At 35.5% G+C, this 11,711-nt stretch overlaps 1 long non-coding RNA gene across 1 annotated transcript; it reads left to right on the forward strand.

Moving 5' to 3' along the window:
* The first annotated feature begins 1,946 nt into the window (after positions 1 to 1,946).
* LOC140147642 (uncharacterized) lies at positions 1,947 to 9,264 on the forward strand. Its single transcript, XR_011858373.1, has 3 exons — positions 1,947 to 2,391; positions 8,429 to 8,554; positions 9,230 to 9,264. It is a non-coding gene; the product is annotated as an uncharacterized lncRNA (long non-coding RNA).
* The last annotated feature ends 2,447 nt before the right edge of the window (positions 9,265 to 11,711 follow it).

Raw genomic sequence — 11,711 nt, forward strand, 5'->3', positions numbered from 1 at the left:
CTGAACTTATAAAATATATCTACATACAAAGTGCTTTTAAAGCGTTTTAGTAAGTCATTTTAGCCCTATATATTTTTGTTTACTGTATCCTAGTAACTCAGAAGTGTGTTTCATAACAAACTATGACTTTGTATGTAAATCATTCCTAAAAAAGGCGTCGCGACTTTGTAATGAACTCACAAATTAAGTTTTTAAGATAGCCATGCAAGCAATTTAATTTTTTATATGTACATTGTACATTTTGCGTAATTGCTGTGTAAATTATGTTTTGTATTGGAGTAAATTTGTTGTTCCACAAGTCACAATCACACTTTATTCCTCAGCCATATTCAATGCTTGTGCTCTGGTATGTTTGTTAAATGCGCGCCCTCCACCTACGATGTAGGTTCCCACTTTTGCCATCGCACCGCTTCCTGCTCGTGATCATGTAAATGGGATTGTGCCTAGTGGATCGATAATATTGTACTCATTAACATTTTGCCATGTTTTATGTTTGTTAATTTATTGTGTCTTCATGTTTTACTTTGTAATTTTGTGAACGCACCGTCGGGTAGACGTGTGCCGCTGATATAAAAGCGTATGTTCTAATAATAAAATAAAATAAAAAATATAATTTATTCTATTCAACATGTTCAAGTAGATTACATGAATAGAATACATTAAATCCTTTGTTATACTCTCTATAGAAAATCTAGTGGTGCATGCAAAATATAACACTGAATAAATTAAATAAACACTTATACAATGGATGCATAGTCATTAGTCAATTTAATACTATATGTGTTGTTAGGAGAAGAAAAGGCTATTAGGTCACCGTATGTCAGGTTATAGGTCAATTGGTTCAGGTCAAATTTAAGCATCAATTTTGAATACACATGTGAGAGTCTGTGATATCATAATGAGGCAAAATTTTGATATTCTGTCTTTAACTGGATATATATCGAGAAGTGCAAGGTGGATATACTAATATACCTTGGGATGTAAATGGTGAGTACAATTTAGAATGCCTAGTTGAGATGGATTTCACAAATAAATATAAAATAGTTACCAAAATCACAAAAGTTAAGCTTACGGAAAACTACCCAATATTGTGGTATAGGTGACAAGAAATACAATTTTTTCAACATTGCTGTAGTATGGTTGTGGTAACCTGTTACCTATGGCTTAATTAAGTTTCAGTGAAATAATGTCGCAAGTTAAAAATACAAAATATAGCTCAACATTGAAAATAGAAGCATTTTAACCAGTTCCTTTTTGATAGTTGTGGAGCACCAAGTTCATGAAGTCATAAGAGAAATCAGGAACCACTTATTCCCATTTTACATATCAACTTTATTTCCCTAATGTGTTAGCAACACATATCCAAAATTTTAACGAAATCCGTTGATAGTAAGCTTTCCAAAATGAAGTGAATTTAAATCATTAGTGATGTACCACCTTTTGGCTTCTACTTTTAAAAGCATGTAAGCTACATTGATACCGATGCCACCAATAAAACGAGAAGAGTTGCCCTTCATTTTGCATACCACTTTGTCCAATTTTTTGTAATTTCTTCACAAAATGCAAAAAAATGCAACAAAAAAAATCAATGGGTGTAGTACCCCCTTAATGTAACAACCTTGAAATGTAACTTCTAAAATTACTAGTTTTTATATTCTATAGTGTTATATTACCTAAAACATTTCTTCACTACGTTGAAAATACGTTTTAAAGTGAATTATGACCAACAGAGGGCGCTATTACTGTACTAAAGTACGTGGTATTTTGACAACGGGATACACTGTGACCATACGTATGCTAGCATACAGCATACTCTTCCAAGCACGGTCTTCACCGTGAGTACACTACGTATTGTCACAGTGTTTTCCATGTACAATATGTGTGTATTGGGTCCTATGTGACATATGTTTCCTACTGGTGCCTATCGGAAATACTAGTCCGCCATCACCGGATTGCTCTTGGCTACTCGCATTGAACAGGCAGAGTTCGCAAAACTAACGGCGTCGTTATTTGCCAACCTTAATTAACATGGGCAAGGGTCGAAAAATAATTTATTCATAACCGATCGATAACTGGTCTCATTTTCTATAGCTATCAAACCAGCGGGATTTGTCATAGGTTTGCGTTGATAATAGAACAACCGTGAATTAAGTGTCACCCGGTACCAGGACATAGCAATATTACATGATTGTGGGAATTTACGCTGACGTTGATATTACATGATTGTGGGAATTTACGCTGACGTTGATAATAAAGTGATGTGATCTCTCTTGTTTGCTTCAACTTAGAACAAACGTGCGTTAGGGTAAAGTAACTTACAATATAGGCCTGGCATTTAAAATTAGAGGATACTAACATTCTCAAACGTGAGTGATGATGGCAATAGCACCGGTAAGTTAAAATATCATCTATCAGGCAGCTGCTTGTCTATCTTGAAACGGATTGGTCATGCCGGCTTGACTAGCTTTAGGTTATAGGTTATAGTCAAGCCTGTAAATAATTCAAATTTTGACTAACCTAAAGCTAGTTAAGCCTGCTTATATAACTAACGATATATGTTGTACCCGACTAGTTTACGATATCGAACAAGTAGTCAGCTTGACTAGCTTCAGGTTAGTCAAGCTGACTTGACTAGTTTTACGTTAGTCAATCTACTTTACTAGATTTAGGTTAGTTAAAGCCGATTACTTTCATAACTTTTCATTTCGTAATATATGTAACGCAATCGCTTTCAACATGCATGTTTAACACGGTAAATTACCTTGAACTTACTTCCTTATAATAGTTATCTAATATTTAGATAATAATGGGGATGCTAAGTTTAGGATTGTAAACCATCGTTGTTGACAACATTACTATTTTATATTTGTAAGAGCTTTCGATGGTTTTTAGTGTGTAATGTGATATTTTGGATATTTTTCATTTGCGATTGAAGAATTTAGAATCTAAGATCAGTACACTAATTTTTTTTTTTTTAACCATGATAAGTACTAACCCAGCAAACACAAAAACGTTTTAAAAACGTTATAAATAAGTTATATTTTGGCTTTTGGTTTAGGTAAAAACGTTTTAATAACATTAAAATGTCAGGTTATATAAAGGTCATGAAAACATCTTAAAACGTTTTATATGAAAACACACAACAACAATAATGTTTTTCAAAATGTTATTATAAACTATTGTCGCAAACGTTTTTTGCCAAATAATTTGTCAACACTTAAATAACATTATGTTAAAATATTTGCACTCAGCAAACACAGAAATGTTCTTAAAATGTAATAACATTTCAATGTCGGGTTATATAAAGGTGATGAAAACAAGTTTGGGGTGCCATTCTGTATCCTTGCTAAGCTACTGAAATCAGTTACTAAAAGGGAAACTGTAAGAATGAATCCTACCAGACAAAAGAAAATGCTACTTTGGTCGCTTTATTCCAAAAGTGCTACTTTGGTCTCTTTATTTCGTGGATGCTAAGTTTAGGATTGTAAACCATCGTTGTTGACAACATTACTATTTTATATTTGTAAGAGCTTTCGATGGTTTTTAGTGTGTAATGTGATATTTTGGATATTCTTCATTTGCGATTGAAAAATTTAGAATCTAAGATCAGTACACTAATTTTTTTTTAAAACCATGATATTGATAAGTACTAATAATAAACGACATTATTCGTAAGTGTATGCATGGTCTCAATTCACAAAGAAGATAAGTGGCCATACATCTGCTCTCATCATGATTACCAGGTAAGAGGTTTTTCTTCAGATGATATATCAACAGTGGCGTAGCTAGGATAAAGGGGGAACACGTGCCCTGAGCGCCGTGTTATAGGGGACACCGAATCCCCCCCCCAACCGTTGCTATCCGAGCCCTTAAATGAAACAAATTTGACAAACATATTGGGGTCAACAATTAACAATTTCAGTCGGCAAAAAATTTTTTGACAAGTTTGGGGCGCCATTCTGTATCCTTGCTAAGCCACTGTAATCAGTTACTAAAGGGAAACTGTAAGAATGAATCCTACCAGACAAGAGAAAATGCTACTTTGGTCGCTTTATTTCAAAAGTGCTATACTTTGGTCTCTTTATTTCGTAATTTTTCCAGCAACGTGGTTTCGGCAGGTAGTTAAGCAATCAAGTCCAGCAGGCTTGACTAACCAGCCTGACAAGCTTAAAGCTAGTCAAGCAGATGCTTAACTATACCTTGGAACTGCTTGACTTACGTTAGGTTAGTCAAAATCATTTTGTAAAAAAATGTAACCTTTAAAAAGGCCTCACTACGAATTTGTAATGACTATAATTATTTAGTTTGTGATAAATAAGCATTTGGTTATCAAAGAAGACAATAACTCGAAGTAAAATTAAAAGTACTAGCGGAATACCCATACTAATACGGGAAGAAAATATTGGCAGCGTAGGGGGTGTCTGAGGGGATGTCCCCCCTGAGAAGTGGGACTGTCGACAGGGGCGTTTATTCTTCCGTTAATCGCCCCCAAAGGGGAGGGAATAATTTTACCCCTTTGGGGAAGAATTTTGTGTTTTGGAAAAAAAAGAAAAAAAAAAGAAGGAAATCAACAGGGATTCAAGAAAGATTAAAATTATAAAACAATGGGGGGAAAGTATATAACTGAAGCATGTGTTATTATGTTTTATGACTATTTTTGGAATGAAATAGATGGTCACTGGCTGGTAGTTACTAATCTACAGGGTAGGTGAATTTGTCAAGTGTCATATTCATAGGGAAGATTTATAATGGGTACATAGCATTAGTATAGGCCTACATATATAGCAGTCTCTTGGGTTTTACCCATTCCTATCCCAAAAAATGATTATTTTGAGGGAAAGCAGGGAATGCGTTAGCACAAATCAGGGAAGAGTTGGGTCAGTAATTCTTCCCTGGGCAATGGTGACTAGTGGTCACATTATAGGTAATTTAATACACACAAAGATTAAGGAAGCTGGTTCCTGCTTATTTCATTCAAAATCCATTTTCTTCTCAGTTAGGATAAGGTAGCTAACTATATATATATAATCAAATTAAGTAATTCTTGGCCAAACTGGAACACTGTGAACACTATAGTGGCTCCGCGATAAACACACACGAATATAGTGCGGTACAGAAGAAAGTATACACGCGCCTTACACTGCGTACACGCTTAGTACACTACATGGACGCAACGCGCATGTTCCAGGTTGGCCAAGAATTACTTAATTTGATTATAGGGAAGCATTTGGGATTCTAAGGGAAGACAAAACCACCAATTAGTTGACTTTTAAGTTTATTTAAAAATAAACTTGTCCAAGTTTGTCTTCTCTCATTCTCTGTAAACCTCAACTTCAGATCCAAATCCTTGATTATCCTTCCCAGATACAATAGTTCAGTGGCAATCTCTGCAACATATGATCAATTTTAATTCTAAGGCTTAATAAATCAGGGGTTTGAGTCACCTCATGAAGAGCTTGTTTCTAAACCATTTTTTAAAAGTCCACAAACACATGTTTCTGATTTACCTGTGCAATGGGTTGTGATGCTATAGGTATTAATTTCAGTTGGATGCACCATTACAAAGCAAACAGTGGATGGATGCACAGTAACAATTCTGTGCGAGGCCTTTGGTTCCCAAATGAGAACAATAGTCTGCATATTGTTATGCAGCATTGTTGTGGTAAATAATAATGGCTTGTTGATGGTATAACTCATTGTTGCTAATGTCAAACTTGTCAAAGTAATTGTGATTGTATCACACAAATGAGCAACATGTGGTTGTGGACTTAACATGGTTTGGAAACAAGCTCTTCACATATAAAAGAGCTGAAAAAGCTGAAAACAGCTAGCAAAAAAAGCTGTAATTTGGGAAGATCCTATATTCTTTTGTACAAAGCAAGTGTACAAAAACCCTGAAAATCAAAACCAAAAAAGCTGAAATTTCTCACAGCCCTGAAAATAATAAAGAGCCTAGAGGTGTTTGACAGTCTGAGTCTGTTTCTGTCTTCCATTTAAACCATTAGTCCTTAATGCAATGGTTCAGTGTTCAGACTGTTCCATCTAGGGAAGAATTTGATGTTTGTAGGGAAGACAGGGTAGAATAATTAAATCACAATTAGTCTAACAGTTGTAGGTTTCTAGGTGACAAATACTCACCTAGTCACCTATCAGAGATGGAGGGTAACAAGAAATATTAGGATATATTATTATGTAGATGGCAACCAGCATAAAATGTTCCCTTTTGGGTCCATTTTTGTGGGATTCCAGTTGGGGAAGAATCTGGGGAAGGATGTGACTCACCGCGGACGGGTGAGGGAATAATTTAGATTTTCTGGAAGAATAGACACCCCTGGTGGGACATTTGTCTAAATGAAGGCCCAATTGAAGCCATTTGGTGCACTATTTTGGCACTATTATTATTGTGTACAATTTTAGTTTGAAAAAAGTCGACAGTTTTGGGCATTTCCTCCTTACGAGATTAAAGCTATTTGGTGCACCATTACATTTTGTATTATTGTGTAGAATTTTAGTTTGAGAAAGCCGAAAATTTGTGAAATGACGACCTAATTGAAGCCATTCGTGGACAAGTCTTCCCTGTATGAATTATTGCTTTTAAAAACAAAGTTTCGGATGTCCAAAGCAGAAGGGAAAAGGGCAACTTTTTATGCATATCGCATATGCACAGGGATGCCCCTGAGAAGTTGGAAAATTGTTCAAAACGAAGGCCCAATTGATGCCATTTAGTGGACAATTTTGACACTACTATTATTGTGTACAATTTTAGTTAGAAAAAGGAAGCAAATGTGTGAAAATGAAGGCCCAATTCCTAGACCATTATTCTCTGTACTGTATATGCCGAATTAATATTGCTTAAAACATTGTTTTACGTATACGCAGATGGTGTTTGAGGGGATGTTCCCCCCCCCCCCACCGAGACGTTGGGAAATTATGCAAAATAAAGGTCCAATTGAAGTCAAGTGACGGACCCTGTGCGGGCCCGCAGTCATTTCACAGGCTTTTTTCAACTGAGTTTATGTCGCGTGTAACTGCTTGTAGCTTGTATATATTTAATGATAACAATATGTACATATTCAATGTTATCAACAATAAATGGGAAAAAATTAACTTTGAACTTTACCGTTTACATTCATAATGATTATCATAAATTCAGACGATAAGAATAACATTTTGCACGCAAGCCATATTGCACAATGATAATAATAATAATGAAAAAAAAAGTAAGGTTTTATTTTAAACTCTAATGGTGACCCGCAGGTCAAATTGCAAGAATTTACAGAATCTAAACAGAAACAATGCAATTTGAAGACAGCAGTTTAATCATTGCCGAAGGACACAAAAGGACCCATATGAATATTGACCCGGGTCTTATGATGAGTGTCACCCCGGTTATATTTTATTACATTCTTTACTTTTTTTCTCTTTCATTTGACACCACACGGGGGTCAAGCATTTCGAGATATGTCCATTTCAGGCCAAAAAGTTGCTCAGTAAGTAAGTTAGTAAGTAAGCAAGTATCATACACTAATATGGTTTGATTCCATTTCATGGTTCAGCAAAAATCTTATCAACTAAAGGATAGTTTTCGGAATAGAGAACCCATATTTGAATATTTGGAATAGAGAACCTTTTTTCATATTCGGAATAGAGAACCTTTCTGTTTTCGGAATAGAGAACCTGTTTGTGTTTTGGGAATTTTCGGAATTTTCGGAATAGAGAACCTTCGGAATAGAGAACCGTTTTTTCGGAATAGCGAACCTTTAATTACATTCGGAATAGCGAATGGTAAAGTAACACGTTCGGAAAAGCGAACCTTCGGAATAGCGAACCTTCGGAATGGCGGACCTTCGGAATAGCGAGAGGACCCCGTATTACAGACTGATACCATTTCATGGTTCAACAAAAACAAACAACCAAGCTCAATACAACGCTACTACCAACCATGCATACAATTATTTCAACAAAACGCCAAACGATAGTGGCTCATGAGCCACAGTGGCTCTAGTTGATTTAACCCCGTCCCATTGGTTTCATTATTATGTTTTGATGAGTCCAAGTGTGTGAAAATATTGGATCTAAAACATAATAATAATAAAATTGGATGCTTTACGCCCAATATTTATTGGTCTCGCTATAAGTTTTAAAATTTTGGACTCGACTTCTTCTCGTCCAATATTTTAAAACTCATAGCTCGACCAATAAATAACTCGGGGTGGGGGGTAAAAAGTTTGTGCGTAAATAAAAAATGGCTTAAATTATGGACGGCCCCTTACTAACATTTGTAATAATTGGTTTTAAAATACAATTAAAATTGTTGTTCGAATGCAACTGTTTCATTGAACGCCTATTAAAAATGTCCTTTTGAAGGAAACATGATAATAAACGATTTTGTTTCGTGCAGTTATTTCTTCTTCTTCTTCTTTTTCAGAATATTACATTCCTAGCGATTGTGGCCATTACATGTATTACCATTTTGACTGTCAAATCAGAGGAAGATGCTACCTGTACTTCCAAACCCATCGTGGGTCAGGAAGGCTGTCCACAAAAGCTGAAGGTATTAAGGACGATCGAAAACAAGGATCTCAAAACGAGGATCGAAATACGAAACGATCTGAAATCTGTGTTGAAAAGTATCCTCATTTGTGATTCTCGTACTAGACACGTCTGTTTGAAGACAATAGATAGCTTGTGATGTTCAGATATTTTATTTGATTATTTGTTTTATCCATTTAGGCCTAACTAGTTTCAGCAGAATGCTGTTCACTGCTATACGTTTTTAAAACCACTCATCAATCCTAGGTTATACAGTAGGGCCTATTTATGGCTATTGAATGTAAATGTAATTGAATGTAGCATGGTTTTAGATATATTTTGTACCAGCGAAAAATATCATAGAACAATCAATAGCGTTATGTTACGTGTAAATATAGTCCCGCGGTGCATCTGTTTATTCTTCTTTATCAGTCGTTTTCTTTTTTTTAAACTTCTTGGTCAGTGGTCATGCTACCACGTGACTCTAATACGCGGATTCAGGGTTTCTCTAGCAGAAGTCAATTTGTGCCGAAATTCCTTCCCACAATGTAATAAACGTATCGCATAACAATAGATACAGTTCGGAGGTTAATCCATCTCCTTTGTTATGCAATAAGCCTATTGCTTTGTGGGAAGGAATTTTGGCACAAATTGACTTCCGGTAGAGAAACCCTAAATCCATATCTTAACATTTCAGGAGCCAGGAACATCGTTGGATTCGGATATATATGGTGAGTATCTTCAGCTTACTTGATTATTTATTACTCTAGTCAAATTAAGACAAATATGGCATGACCTACCACTAATTGCAACAGAAACCATTTTGGTGTTATTATCAAGGATTTGTCATATACTAAATGCGCAACCATCGTGTGATGGTATGTCTTGTGTAAGAGATTGACTTGTTGAAGAGGTGTTAGTTCAATATGCTTTAAATGATGCCCCATGTTGACATTGGCAAATAATCTGAGTGTCGTTATTAGCGCAGATTTCTAAATTTGCATATCATACATACATGTAAAGTAGCTCGTAACTCAACAAAACTAGTAAAATATGGGTCTAACATTCTCTCTACTATAAAAATTTGATGAAAAGGGGTATTATCTAATAAAAATAAACATACTTTCAATACAAATGCAAATGACCCAATTAGGGCCTATTTAGTATGGTGTCCCACTTACCCCATCCACTTGGGGTAGGTGGGACAGTGGTTCTTGAAAATAACAAAGTTACTAATTTAAATTGCATACAATGCCGCCAACAAGGTCAAAAATTAAATTAATACTGGGGGGGGGGTTGTCACTAAAAACCAAGACATGATGCAGTCATGTCTACAGTAGAATTCACCACGACCTTTGCAGGACCTTTAAAAGCTATTAAACCAAGATAACACTCATTGAAAACAGCTCAACTGATTAAATCATATCTTCTCTGGTTAAATACACACAACATATGTTTCTGCTTTACACTTACAATGGAGCAATGAGCTGGGATTATAGTTTCAGTTGGGTGAACGATTATAAAGCGAGCACTAGAGAACAATTCTGTGTGGGCTTTTGTTTACGAAATGAGACAATACGTGCTTATTGTTAACCAGCGTTCTTGAAAATGGGAAGCATGGTGGTTTGCAGACTTAACACGGTTTGGAAATAATTTCTTCATATTTTTTGGTGTTATCTGTCGTTTACATATCCTTCCTAAAACACCAAAGTACGCATATTTCCAAACATCTAAATTAGCTAAAAATGTAGGACATGTTACAAAACTATATTTTCTAGAATTTTAGAAGAGTACTTTTAATATTGGCCGGTTATTTTTCACACAGCGACGTTAACTAGGCAATGTACTATTATCTATAACATACACTAAACACCAAAGTACGAATATTTCCAAACATCTAAATTAGCTAAAAAATGTAGGACATGTTACAAAACTATATTTTCTAGACCTTTAGAAGAGTACTTTTAATATTGGCCGGTTATTTTTCACACAGCGACGTTAACTAGGCAAATCCCCATGCTTCTAACGTACGCTATTTGTAGAGGTCACGCGTCAATGGTAAGAGCACTGTGTATTGTGTATAGGAAAACGGACAGTAACTGCAGTATATCTCAGATGAAATTAGTAAACCAAACCACTCTTCGCCATACATACATTCTCCCAGCCACATTTCCCTAACATAATATGAAATTTTAAAAAAATGAAATTTATTTTGTCAGAGTCGACGGCGAGGTTCGAACCCACGCTGCATTGAACCTCTATAATGTACTCCTATACAGTATTGACGTAACACCAGCGCCTTAGACCGCTCGGCTATCAGGGCTTGATGGTGTTATGATGAAAATTTAAAAATATAATCGCCATTTCATTACTTCAACATACCACGTGACAAGCAAAGACAGAAAACGTACCATATTTTGGAATTTTATTTGTTTAAAAACATTAATGTGTATTAATAGCGCTCAATTGTTGATAACTGCGTGTTTTATATACAGAAATCCGACCATACACGCACAATAGTATATCGATTTTGATTCACACGTGCGCTACGAACTCGCCGTGTACTAAAAGCATAGATTATCAATGTGGCGTGGCCTACCATTTTTCTTGTAGCTTCTTTTATACACGTATATGTTTTCATCAATTATACAATTAATCCACATTAGACCCCTAAGTCCCCACATCTACGGTAGGCGAGAGAAGTGATAAAATGCCGTTTTAAAGAGTATGTACCTCTCTCTCCCCATCATTTGGTCCGTCTCTTTAACAAGGTCAAAGTCACTCCGAGCCTATGATAACACATGTTTAGTTTTGGTGATATTTAAATGTGTATTAGCACAGTAGGCCTATGTGCCCTGTCTCCACACTAACTTCTGTACAAGGCATCCATCTGCCAACATCTACAAAATGTGATACCTCCATCTCTATTATTGCATTGTGTGACAAGTTTGGTCATAATTTATACATGATATATGGAATGCAGCGTGAGCCAACATGAAATATATATATGTGTCTGAATACGAAGAATGTCCTTCTGATATCAAATAATTTTGATTTTTTGAAATTCGCGATATAATACGCATTTTATGGGCAAATGTACTTAAAGTGTATGTAGCTGGGAAGAAAAGCCGACGATCAATTGAAAATTTTTTCCTCTCGTATTGAAGATATGGAATTTT

Source organism: Amphiura filiformis, chromosome 3, assembly GCF_039555335.1.
Source record: "Amphiura filiformis chromosome 3, Afil_fr2py, whole genome shotgun sequence".
Lineage (NCBI taxonomy): Eukaryota > Metazoa > Echinodermata > Ophiuroidea > Amphilepidida > Amphiuridae > Amphiura > Amphiura filiformis.